The sequence below is a fragment of the Panthera onca genome, chromosome C1 (genome assembly GCF_046562875.1).
Source record: "Panthera onca isolate mPanOnc1 chromosome C1, mPanOnc1 haplotype 2, whole genome shotgun sequence".
Lineage (NCBI taxonomy): Eukaryota > Metazoa > Chordata > Mammalia > Carnivora > Felidae > Panthera > Panthera onca.
The window spans coordinates 21,580,243-21,593,990 of NC_138346.1; positions in this window are offsets into that span (position 1 = coordinate 21,580,243).

Here is a 13,748-nt window from a genome sequence, read left to right on the forward strand (position 1 = left end):
ACCCCAGGATCTTCTGATTTTTAAGATGAGTGTGGAAATTCTGATCTCTATGGGAAATCTCCTAGTTTTTAAAGGTGGGTATATTGTTCAGTCCTGGCAAGAAATGCATGATATGTTTAAAATGGGTAATTGACAAATACAGAAATTGTTTAAAAGTTGTGGGTGGGGTTTCTCTCACTTATCAAGGAATGGTGAAGCACCCTGGGGCTGGCAACAGCAGAGATTTCTGCTTGTTGGTCTAAAGGGCTCAGCTGTGGCTATGGAGAGGACTGAGAGGTCTGCGTGCCAGAAGCATTGTCTTGGGTGGAGAGAAGTAGCCAATCCAAGGTAGGGAAGGAGCCAAGGTGATAAATACCTCCATCTCCTTCTTCCATTCTCTGATCTCCTGTATATTCTACCATTGGCTGAAACCAAGAGAAAGTCAGAGGGCAGTGGATCCCAAAGGCCAGCACCCTGGGAAGTGGATCTCAAAGGTTGAATTGAAAATATCCAGCATTGATAGTTTTTAATGCAGATTAAGTAAAATGCAAACAAATACTGAGGAGGAAACAAAATATGCTGCAGGGTGTCCATGTGGGACTTTTGCTTTAAGCACGTTCAAGATATTGGTGCATTTTTATATTTCTATCATTTTATCCTAGTAGTGTGTATACAAAAGATGCTTGATAACTGGGTGAAGAAAAGTGATTTGAAAACTGAATTTAACAAGGCCGAAAAAAGCACCTTACATCCTCCCAATGAGATAATACAGTTTCTCCTCAGGATGTTTCTTTCTCTAAAAGAATAAAAATATTATCAAGAATTTTATGGACTGAAGTTTTCAAATGTTGTATTCTAACTTGTATTACTTATCTATTGCTATATTTGAAAAATTACCCTAAAATTTAATGGCTTAAGACAACAAATATTTACTTCTCACAGGTTGTGAAGTTCAAGAATCCAAGAGTGGCTTCACTGGGTCGTTCTGGCTCAGGGTCTAGGTTGGATGATCTGAAATCTTGACTGGTGCTGGGGGATCTGCATCAAAAAGGTTCACCCACACAAGCGTTGGCTGGAAGTCTCAGATCCTCGCTGCATGGCTTGTCCATGGGGCTGACTGAATGTCAAGGCATGGCATCTCGCTTCTTCCAGAGTGAGTGTTCCAAGGATGACAGAGAATGAGAGGGCATCCAAGATGGAAAATGTGATGCCGTATGGAATCTAATCTTGGAAGTGGAATACCACCACTTATGTCTTATTCCACTGGTCACACAGACCAACTTGGTCTAGTGTGGAAGGACACTAAACAAGGACCTGAATGTAAGGAGATGGGAGTCACAGGGGACCATCTTCAAGGCTGGTTACCACACTTATTCTGACTTATTTTCACAGAATTTCCTACAGTCATATGTTATTTTGTCCCCGAGTATCATTTTCTTTCCCAACACTCAAGAGCGGACGAGCAGTTGTTAATGTTCATAGGTAATGTCAATGAGTTTCAACAAGGAAGTGTTGGGCCACCACTTTATGATGACTCTTGAATCGATGTGTCAGCTTCACCTTGTATGCAGAGCCTTGGCACACAGATAACTAAGAAAAGAGAGAAAGTGCTACTGGGAAAGATCCAAAAGAGGGAAGTCAGAACTTCCCATTATTGGGAAGTCTGCCAACTCCAAGAGAAATTCCTTTACCTACGCTTCTACCCTGTGATGTGGGCAGGTGCACATAATCACAAACTCTCTGGGGTTCTGTATTTCCTTTCCCATTCAATACACATAGACACACATATCCTGAGGGTGTGAGTGAGGAAATGGGGCTCCTCAGGACAATAATCATAACTGGGATTCTTTCCCTCATCTGTAAAATGTTAGGGCTGCATTTGGTTCCAAGACACCAGGGATTCCCAGTGATAAACAGATGATAAAACTACAGTTTTAGATCTTCTTGTACCTTCCCAGTTTCCCACTCCTGACTTGATCTGCTCTAGCCATGTGCTCTATCATGGATGGACACACTATTCTTTACGGACCCAGATCTGAATTTCATATTTTTTCCTTCAGCATCACATCAGTTCCATCTGAAATGAAGGCGGCTTTTTATTAAATTCCTCTTCTGGTTAGAAAACTGGAATGATTCAACTCTATCACATGTTTTCTCCCGCTCTTTTGTCCATGTTTTGAGAATACTGCATAAGCCCCAAGGAATTTAAGGATTTCCAGAACCAAGTGATAGGTGTTCCAAATGAGATATGAGCATTTACAAAGAATGTTGCTAAGCAGCTATTTACAAATAAAGGCATTTTTCCAACTGAAAAGAATTAAAAAGCAAATGTCATCATTACATAGTGAATAGGAGACTACCTTTACTGCACAAAAATTTATTACTTGATCTCATTTTATATAGTGCAGATAATGGTTGCTTGAAGAAGGAGGAAAACGTGTCCAGGGACTTTTACGAGGAAAAAAAAAAAAAAAAGTAAGATTGTATGTTGGCTTGAAATGATGACCGAATGATGATTTCATTTCACTACAGTCCAGCAATAAATCTGTAACTCTTCTCTCACTAGTGACATTGGGAACCGTAGGGAATCCAGGCCAGCCAGCTCCAGGCACTAATCTTTCACACTGGGAAATGCATCTGGTAGTGTCTTGGGCCCTGAAAATCTGGCAAGGCCAGTTTTTGTATGAATTGGCTATTAATCTTGACCACTCTTGCTTACGGTTCATCTACATTAGGGCTATGGTCCAGCAGTGCTGGGTGCTGGGACACTTCTGTGAATAGTTATCTTAGCACATCACAGAGCACTAGGAAACCCCTATTTGGATGCTCACATTCTTTTTAGGCAAAAATGAAAAAGACAAAACAACAAACAAACCACAGGAAATAAAGAGATGCAGCTGGGGGTCAAAACTTGAACTCATCAAGTGGCTTCACCACCTATTAACTGGCGCTTTATCTCACTGAACCCTAGAGCCTCCATCCATATGGAGTTGAATGAAGTGACTGAGTTAAAACAATGGCTAGTGGCTTTTCCATCACTGAAAACCTATCTTATTGTTTTTCCTCTATAGCTCTCATGTTCTGAGAGATTCCTATCTAGACTATGACATTTATATTGTAGCAATTAATTTGTTCCACTTTTTATTGTGTTTTCATTTCAAAGTTACCTGTATTTTAAGCAACAATGTATTTATGCAATGGTTTATAAAAACACTATGAAATCTATAATCAAAGCTATGGCTGAGATTCTAGTAAAAGCATCTCATGGTACTATCTACTGTTGTTGATTGCTTCATTTTGTGGGCCAAGCGTCACTTTCACTTTCTATACAGAGCCTTGGCACATGGGTAACTAAAACATATGGAGGAAATGGTACAGGATGGGTAGGACCTATTGAAAAGAGAATTACAAGCCCAAAATGGAGTCATGTAAGCCATATCACCAGAACTGGGACTAATACCTGACCTCATTGCAGTTTCAACATCCCCCAGAAATGTAGCATCAAATGGTGAGTCAGGAATTTTCTGAAGGGTACCAGCAAGGTTATCTGTCCCATGGGCCTCAAAGGAAGATGATGTAATCTGCACAATAAGACCCTCTGCCCTTCCCCTTAAGAGAAGGTGACCTTGTCTGGAACAATCCTTTCTTTTCTTCTGCTAGTAACTTCTTGCTCTTCCCTCCTTCCTATGAAAACCTCTTACTTTGCACAATACTTGCTCCCCTCTACTTGCTGGATGGGGTATTGCCCAATTCATGAATCACTTAATAAAGCCAATTAGATGTTCAAATTCACTCAGTTGAATTTTTGTTCTTTAACAGATCCATAAAGGGGATGTCCGATTCAAGGTCCAAGGTCATGTGTCCAAGGAGCATGCTTATGGGCCATACTTTATATGTGGATTTAGCAACAAACTCTCATTAACCCAGTATTCCTCTGAGTACAGGGAAGCCAGTCAGGACAACTGATAAGTGAAAATGGCTGATAATGCCATATTGTGTTGATTTATCTCTAGTCAAAAGCCAAGACATATGTATATGTGGCTTTACCAGCAGTATTTGTGTGCTTCTTGAGGCTATGAATTATAGATGGAAATATCACAAAACCTCTAAGTATATAGAAAAGTTTCATCATTCTAGAATTCTTGTGCAACAGTGAATTCTTATTCACTTTGTTGTGTTGTGGATAAACAGAATTTGGGGTTGGCTGGCTCAGTTGGCTGGAGTGCAGTGCTAGGTATATCAGATTTTATTCTTCTGATAGCCATTAGTTTCCCTGTTAATCTCTGCCATCCTTCTGACCAATGCCTACTACTTGCCACAGAGAGTCAGAGTCCCTTGGCCTATCTTGACTGCCAACTCTGGCATAAATTTACAAGAGGCATTTCCTCTTATTGTCTTGGAAAGCATTAGCTCTGTGCCTCTACTGCTTTAAAGAAATACCTTCTCTTTGTTTCCTCTCTGTAGTCATCTGCTTCACTAGACAGGAATTCAGTAGATTGAGCATATACTCACTCATCAGAGAGTGATTAGATTTGCAATCAAGGCAGTAGTTAGAAGAGGCATATTAGCTTTGCAGACAGGTGTTGTGATTAGCACAATAATGGGACCCCCAGAGACGTCCATTTCCTAATTCTCTGAACCCGCGGGTATGTATTGCTATATGGCAAGGGGAAGTTAAGGTTCCAGATGGAATTAAGGTTGCTAGTCAGCTGACCTTAAAATAAGATTATCCTGGATTATCTGGATGGGCCTAATGTAATCATAAGCATCCTTAAAAGTGGAAGGCAGGCGTTGGAGAAGATAGGACAGTAGAAGAAGGGGTGACAGTGGTGCAATTGCTAGTTTAGAAGATGGAAGGAGGCTAAGAGCCAGAAAAGTGTCTAGAAAAGACTAGAACGGATTCTCCCTAGATACTCTAGACGGGAATTTACCTTTCTGACACCTTGGTTTTAGCTCCAGAAGGCCCATTTCAGAATTCTGACCTTCAGAACTATAACATGATAAATGTGTGTTGTTTTAAACCATGAAGTTTGTGGAAATTTATTACAGTACCAGTAAGAAATAATAAAATTACATTGGATTTCCAAAATAACTTTAGTAGAAGTAAATAAATTATTTTTCAATAAATCTTTCCCCTAAGATAAGGCTGATTATGTGGTTTAGTTCAAACTTTTTTCAAAGAAACAACTTTTTATTCATAAAATTCCCATATCTTAGGTGTTCGCTTTGAGAAGTTTTGATAATTATATACGAGTAAGTAACCACCACCCTAAAGGAGATACAGAACATTTTCATCATTCCAAAAATCTGTGCCCCCTTCCAGTCAATTCTCCCTTCCCTCCAATCCTCATAGATTAGTTTTGTCTGTTCTTACATTTCATATAAATGGAATTATGTGGTATGTACTCTTTTGTGCTTGCCTTTTTTTGCTTAATGCAGGGACTGGCAACCTTTTTCCTATAAAGATTAGATAGGAAACGTTTTTGGCTTTGCATTCCATTTGGTTTCCATCTCAACTACTCAACTCTGCTGTCCTAGCACCAAAGCTGTGGTAGACAGTATGGAAATGAATGGGTGTGGCTGTATCCCAATAGGACTTCAGTTAGAAAAACAGATGGTGGACTAGATACGGCCTGTGGACCATAATCTGCCACCTTTGTATTAACATAGTATTTTTGATATTTATCAATGCAGTTGCATGTATTAGTACTTCATTTTTTTATTACTGAGGATTATATTACAGCACGAACATACCATAATTTGTTCATCTATTCTGTTGATGGACATTTGGGATTTTTCCAGTTTTTTGCTATTATGCAATAGGCTGCTATCATATGTCTTTTATTATACAAGTCATTTGGAGAAAATATATTTTCATTTCTCTTGGGTAAATACCTAGGAAAGGAATTGCCGGGTCATAGGGTAGATGAATGTTTAACCTTAAAGAAACTGCCAAATACCTCTTCAAAGTGGTTGTGCCCTGTGACACCTCCATCAACAGTGAAGGAGAATCACATTTGCCCCCTATACTGGCTAACATTTCGTGTAGCTGGTCTTACGGTTTTAACCACTGTGATAGGTGTAACTCAATCATTCTTTGAAATCATGCTCACTATTCTCCATGATCATCTTCCCATCTATCATTTTTTACATCATTTTCAACTCCACCTCTTTCACTCATGCTAGTTTTTCCCTGTACCTACAGACGCCATATGTATCTCTCAACTCAGTACCTACCAGTCTGTTACTTACTAACCATCCCTCTCATTTGTTGCCATGCATACCACATTGCCTTGGCTCCCTGCCCAAGTGAGTTTCTTCCAAGTCTATCTTTACCTCAACACGGAGTTGAAATAATCCTCCCAATCTACCAGCCTGCCATACCACCCTCATTTACGGATTTCTTTTTTCACTGAAAGTTATTCCTAAATGTAGTGGATGTGTATCCAACTCAAGCCATAACTTTCTTTCTCCAGCTCCAGAAAGAACTTCTCCCAGGAGCTCACAACTGCTAGAAATTCCTTTAACACAACATTGCCCACCCACCTATAATTAGACTTCAGATGCCATTTATCTGGAACAAGGTGCTCATTTAAATGTTAAATTAATGTTCATTTAAACTCATTAATATGCAAATAACCAAGAGCTGCTTTACTGGGAGAGGGTTTTGGTAAGCAACAGAAAAAAGAGAGGATAGTTCCAGGGAGAGAAGTAGCGTTTGTAGGCAGAGGTGCAGTGAAGGTGGCAATGGTGCGGGGTTCAGGGGAGGTTGAGGGGGTTGGAAAATGGAGTGTAGCACATTGAGGGCCAAGTTCACCTTCCTCACCATTTGTATGCAAACCGACTGTACCCACAGACCTGGATTCTAGCAAGCTGGGCTAACCCTTCCTTAACTCTTCTTCACTTTGTTTTTCCTGCTCAGGATTAAACAGTGGCTCTTCTGACTTAGCTGTGAAGTGGTTTCAGCCTTCCAAGTCTCCTTTCTTTCCTTCTGTCCACTCTCTTAATTCTTAACGTTCACATGCCCAGTGACTCATATTGCCTTCTGGCTGTTGTTCCCCAGTTGGGTATCCCTCTCTGCCTCTCTGTCTCTCTTAAAGAATGTCCAGGCAATGACTGTCCTTGGCTATCATCATTGTATTTAAGACTTAGTTATTCTGTGTCTAACCTTTCAGGAAACCATTCATAGACAAATTTATACACTGCAGAGCTAATGACTGTTAACTCTCCTCTCAAGATTATTATTTGCAATTCAATTAGGGCAATATACTAAACCAAAACAATGCATCTGTTGGAGGGGGGCTGAGTGAAACCTTTTCTAGAATGAGAAAGGGGGAAAGAAAGAAAGAAAGAAAGAAAGAAAGAAAGAAAACAAACTCAGAAAGATGCATAAGATTGAATTTTCAAAAACTTGGCAAGCTGGCACAATGTTTCTAAATTTTATATCTTCTATTTAATAGAAGAGGGCATCCCCAGACACCTTCAAATAACAACAAATTATCAATTCCACAATCACTCAAATCAGTGTCTTAAGACAGACCATCAGGAAGACAGACTAACATAGTATCATTTTTGTTGTTTGCCATGTTTAAACATGAACAGATAGGACATTGTGTACCTGGAGTCCTAAGACCTGGCTTGAAAGCTAGCCTCGCTACTTAATAGCTATATGGTCATGTGATCTCAAGAAAGTCACTCAATGTCTTTGTTTCAGTTATCTTTTGCTGTGTATCAAACCAGCAGAAAGCTAAGTGGCTTTGTGGGTCAGCAATTTGGGCTGAAATCAGCTGGGTGGCTCTTCATGTGGGCTGGCTTAGGTACATTTAGTTGACAGCAGTAAGGTGGCCATTTGCAGGAATTTGGGTAGTCCCAGATGGCCCACTTACATGTCTGGTGGTTGTTGCTGGCTGTGGGCTGGGCCTCTCTCCATGTGGACTCTTAGCATCCAGGAGGCTGGCTTAAGTCTCCTCCTGTAATAGTCTCAGGACACAAGAGAAGAGGAGAAACTGTAAGGCCTTGGAGGCCAAGGCTTGGAACTCCTATGCTATCACTTCAACCGTATTTTATGGGTCAAAGTCAGTCACCAGGACCACCCAAAACCAAGGCTGTGGAGAGATGGGAGAAATACTAACCCCATGCTGGAAAAACGTAAGCATAGAAAAGGGGGAGAAATTTATGGCTATATGTTGCAATCTACCACACTCTCCAAACCTATATTTCTAGATCTGTAAAGTGGGGCTAAAACCTGTCAAACAGATTAGGATTCTCAGCTTCTTCTGCTAGCTCATTTTCTCTTTTTTGTCATTCTTTACTATACCAGGTTGTGTCTTAGGTCTTCTGCCCCCTTTGTCTATGATTTCTTCTTAAAGCTATGTCATCGATACAGGGATTGACAAATGTTTTCTGTAAGCAGTCAGATAGTAAATATTGCTGTCTTTGTGGGACATCTGGTCTTTGTCACAACTACTCAACTCTGTACTGTAGCATAAAAGCAGCCATAGACAATCTATAAATGAATGAGCATGTTCCAATAAAACTTTGTTTATAAAAACAGGCAGGGAACTATGCCAATGATGTTGATTATGATCTATCTGTTGATGACTTTCATGTCTTTAAGTCCACTGTTAGCTGTTCCCTCCACTGCAACAGGAGTAACTTCCAGAACTGAATTTGGTCATGTCTCCCATTTGCTTAAAACCCTCTAGGGCTTCACGTTGGTCTCAGGGTAAAGATGAAATCCTGTACATGGTCTGCAAAGCCCTGCATGATCTCACTGTACCCACTCCTCAAGCTTCATGCTTCTTGACCTTCCTTCTCACTCTCTGAGCAATGTTGTCAGGGCCCCCTCTCCATTTCCTTGAAATTGCCACTCTGTATGCTCCTTCCCTGCCTGGATAATTCCTCACACCTCCTCTTTTCCTAGTTATTTTTTGACCTGTTCTTCAACCCTCAGCTCATCTCATATTCCCTTGTCTTTGGAGAAGTCTTCCTGACCCCCAGATGGGACCCAGCTCTGCTCTAAGATTCTGGCCAAGTTCATTTAACCTTCCATCCTTGTGCCCCAGAGTTTTTAATTATTCAAGTATTTGTGATTAATTTTTGTGATAATTTGGATTATTGTTCAGCAAATGTTGGTTCTCCTTGCCAATCCACTTGTAGGCAGGGTATACTTCCCACCATATTTGTTTTGGGGTTGGCCGTGTAACTCAACTTGGCCACTAAGATGTTAGTGGATGCGACATAACTAAAGGTCTGAAGTATGCTTGTGTGGTGGGATTTGTTCCCTTGTATCTCTGTCATTTCCTTTAGAAGAACATGCACTTGGTCGTTTGCTGGTCCTAGAAGAATGAGAGACATATGGAGCTGAGCTGCCCCAGCTGACCTGCATATGGAGCATGACATTAAATTCTTATTGTTGCATGCTACAGAACATCAGGAAAGTTTGTTCTGTAGCAACTGATGACTGATAGGATTATCTCCTACCGGTCTCCCCCACCATACTGAAAGATGCACCAGAAAAGTAAATATGCTTGTTTTGCTCACTCTTGTATTCCTCTTGCTTGGTACAGAAGGTACTTGATAAATATATGTTGAATGAATACATGATTAAGTGGGACGGTAGATGTGGAAGCATTTAGCATATTATAGAGATATAATTGGCATTCAGCAGATGGTGTTTTAAAGTGGGTTAGGTAATGCTCAATAGGATCTGTATCTAGTTCTCTTCTGGACTTGAAAATACTCTGAGCTTTATAACTCAGGTTTATGTGCAAGAAAAATGCCCCTAGATCTATGATCAGCTGTGTATTGACTCTGCAATCACATTCTTTTACCCGCAGGAAATTTAAGATTATTAAGGAAAATAAAAAGTAAATGCAAGTTCAGGAAGTTCTTTGCTTGTGTTACTTTGTTTTCTAATTTTAAATCTTATTAGTTTAAAGTGATAATAAAAAAAGCCATTTGGAGACAGGACAATATTATCACATCTGGAGAAACTTAATAAGATTAGGACAAAGGCTCTATTCTCTTCTTGATGCACATGTGCAGTTCTCATTAACTTTCATATTATCTCGAGGAAAATATGAGAAAATGTCATGCACCATAAACATTCCACACAAAGGGGGTTAATTAATAGGTACATGTAGTATTAATGCAGATGTTAACCATTAACTATGATAAGTGTCCTCTAATAGCTGGTGTCCATGGATAATTAATGCTTACCAATTCCCACAGTACTTTGAAGAAAACATAAATATAAAATACCAGTACAAATGATTAAGGGGTTTTGAATAATTCCAATTAATTTTGAAAATGTTCTTGAGATTTATATATCCAATATTTTGTTGATTATGTAAATCTTTAGAAAATAAATATGTAATTTCTGCAAAACTATTTAAGATCAACTAGACTCCAAAAAAAATCACTTACCAAACATAATATTTGTGAGATAATAGATGTTGGGCATTGGCATGTCTTTCCAATACCAATGTGTCATTTTAATGCTTTATATAGAATCAAATATTCCTTTGAAAATAAAAGAGATTCATATATAAGAAATTATTTTCTTTTCCACTCATTTTGGGTCACTCCATGCCTATCCATTGGATTTCTAGCACTGTGTATCTTCAAACGTTTATGTGAAGAAAATATGATTACAAATATTAACAAGTTAGATGTATGTATATGTAAGTTTGTGTATGATGTTAGAAAACCAAATAATGATATCACAGTGTACACATTTAGACATTCTGATGCAATGTTTAACTCTATTAAAACATTTAACTCTCTTAAAATTTCCTGTTGCTTTTCAAAATATTGTATTTGGTCACTTGTTATTTGTTAAAAGTAAGATAGAATACACCTATGGCAGACATAGAAATGCACCACTCACATCCCCCTTCAAGAAAGGAGTCACTGACCAGCTATGAGAGTGTTATTAGCAGACATCTCCAGTCCTCGGTTCCTTAAGCATCTAGCAAGCTTTTGCACGAAGGTCCTGCTGTTCATGGGGAAGCTTAAAGCCAATGTTGGAACAAGATGGTGATCCAAGGGCTTAGCCATCTCCACCCAGAGTGGAACTCACCTAACAGGTGATCTTTGTTCCCTGTTGAGCAGAGAGATAATTTATCAGGTCTCCATCACTGTCTGATGGCATCCCTTACCTATTTCTGCCTCCCGCGCGTTCATTTCATGGACGCCATTCCCCAATAAACCCTTCTTTTCCTAACTTCCCTTCAGTGTCTGCCTCCCAAAGAATCCAAACGGCACACTATTTTTCCCAGGACCCAAGGGATAAAACCAAGTAAACTTGGTATCAAATTCAAAATGACAAAAAATAGAAAAACTCATTATATAACCATGCTCTGAGCTATATAAATTTGAAACAAAAACAAAGGAAAAAGGGGAATTGATTTTTTTTAATATGAAGAAATAATGGTGACAAAGAAATCAACAGAATTAAAGGAAAACAAACAACAATTTCCTATCAAGAGAATGTGTAGATGAGTGCTATTTCAGACACTTTAAAATAATGCCAAACCATCATTTTTGAAATATATATGATGCAAAAATTCTGTATTAAAAAGACAATTTCCTATCAAGAGAATGTGTAGATGAGTGCTATTTCAGACACTTTAAAATAATGCCAAACCATCATTTTTGAAATATATATGATGCAAAAATTCTGTATTAAAAAGACAAACGTTTGTTGTTAAATATAGAAACTTCTAAATGGATATGCCCTGTAAATGAATCTATTTAACGTGTATTTAACACTGAAATATAATTTATAGTATCCACATGAGCAAACCTTGTGAGTCTGTGCTAACAAAGGGGCTAGGGAAATAGCTGATTGTAACTGATTGTAAATCAGTTTTTGGAGGCATTCATTAAAATGGCATTCTACCTGCAAAAATGTGAAGCTTACCAAAGACCATTCCACGGACTACATTTTGGGAAGCACTGCTATACTCAATGCACCCTGCTGAATACAATTCTGTTTGTTTTGAGGTGAGCAAATGATCAAAATGTAATAAAGATTCATCTCTAAAGCTTAACTGAAGGGGAAAAACAATGGAGAAAGAAAAGACAGACATGGTCTTCGGTAACAATGGGGAAAAAATGTAACAAAACAACTATGCATATGTTTGCAGTTACTTTAAATGGTTTCAAATATTTTCATACAAACCCCCTTTATTGTGATGCATTTGCAATAGCTGGCACAGTGTGGAGTAAGTCGAAACATGTGTGTAATACCATCAGTTCATGTGGTAGAGGCAGGGAAAATAGTTGACTGATTAAGTGTGCTGTTTGAGAGCAGCCTTCCTCGAATGGTAATATTAACCCTTTGGCTGCCAGTGCTGAATTCTTACTGTCAGCTTTTCATGGCTGTGCAACAGGAAAAGTGTGTGTGGAATGTCCACTTAAAATGCATTCATAGGTGATAGAAATGCTTCCCCTAATAGTTGAGCACTGGCCCAACATCTTTATGTGTTCCTGCTCCTATTTAAAAACAAAACAGTACCTCCTGTTTTATCATAAAACAAAGAGCAAAGTTTTCCAAGTTTTAAACAGAGAAGAGTTTCAGAAAGAAACTCTCCAGGTGATGTGGGAGAGGAAAAATTTTTCTATGCTCTTGAAGATTCTTCTGGCTGGCCTAAGAACTAACTTGTGAGACAGATTAACAGGAGAAAATCAAATTTAATTACACATGTATGGGGAATGCACATAAACGTAAGAGATTCTAAAGACGGTCAGGCAAAATGAAGTATATAAGTCATTCTGGACTAACAAGAAAGGGTGGGCCTCAGGGACTTCACAGGGAAGGAAGGTAATTCACAAGAAGAATGGAAAGAATAAATGCTTAGTAAACAAATGTTTGCTGGGCCTTCCGGACACAATGGGATACAGAGAAGACTTTAATCAAACAGGCCTTGCTAGGTTCCCCCCTGTCTGCCACACCAAGTTCACATTATACTGTACTTACCTATAGTGACATCTCGGGCAGCTCCCTTCCAGGAATAGGTCCTCTATCTAAATTCTTTTAGGCAGTTAGTTGGGGAGGCAAAAAGAAATACTTCTTGAGTCATCTGTTTCTTAAAAATAATCAGATTAAAATAACCCACATTCCAAAAGACACATTTTGGGGTGGGAAATTTTGCTTCACTGCATTGGGAAGGTGTGGCTATTGGCAAAGACAATCTCCTTCATCAACTTTAGTAAGGTTCTTGTCCTTGGGCCTTGTGCTCAAGAACAAGATCCCCCCCTCCCCCACCTCCACGCCTTATCTGATCACCCTTGACATTTGATCAGATTCCTCATCCTCCACCATCCACAAGGTGATGTCTGACCATCCTGGGCTGGCTTCAGCAAAAATCTTGTGAAGTTGGTTTAAGCCAAATTTCCCCTTACCCCTGATGTTTCTTCTTAGTAGTTTTCCTCCACTGATCCCTGACCCTGCTTTTTGGCTATAAATCTTCACTTTTCTTTCTTGTATTCAGTGTTGAACCCAGTCTGTACCCCTCCTGCAAAACCCCAATGCAGTGATCCCTTTTTGAATAAAACATTTCTTATGGTCTTTAAGAAATGTTGAAATTATTTTTTCTTTAACTCTCTATACACAAGCTTCCTTTTTCTTTCCCATTGGGTTTTTTCTAAGTGAGTTGCCACTATTTTTACCCACCCTTCTCTTATTGCTCCTGATCCTTCTTATGTGGCCATAACTGCCAATGTTTATTTCCAGTTGCCATTATTTACAAGCGATATACGTT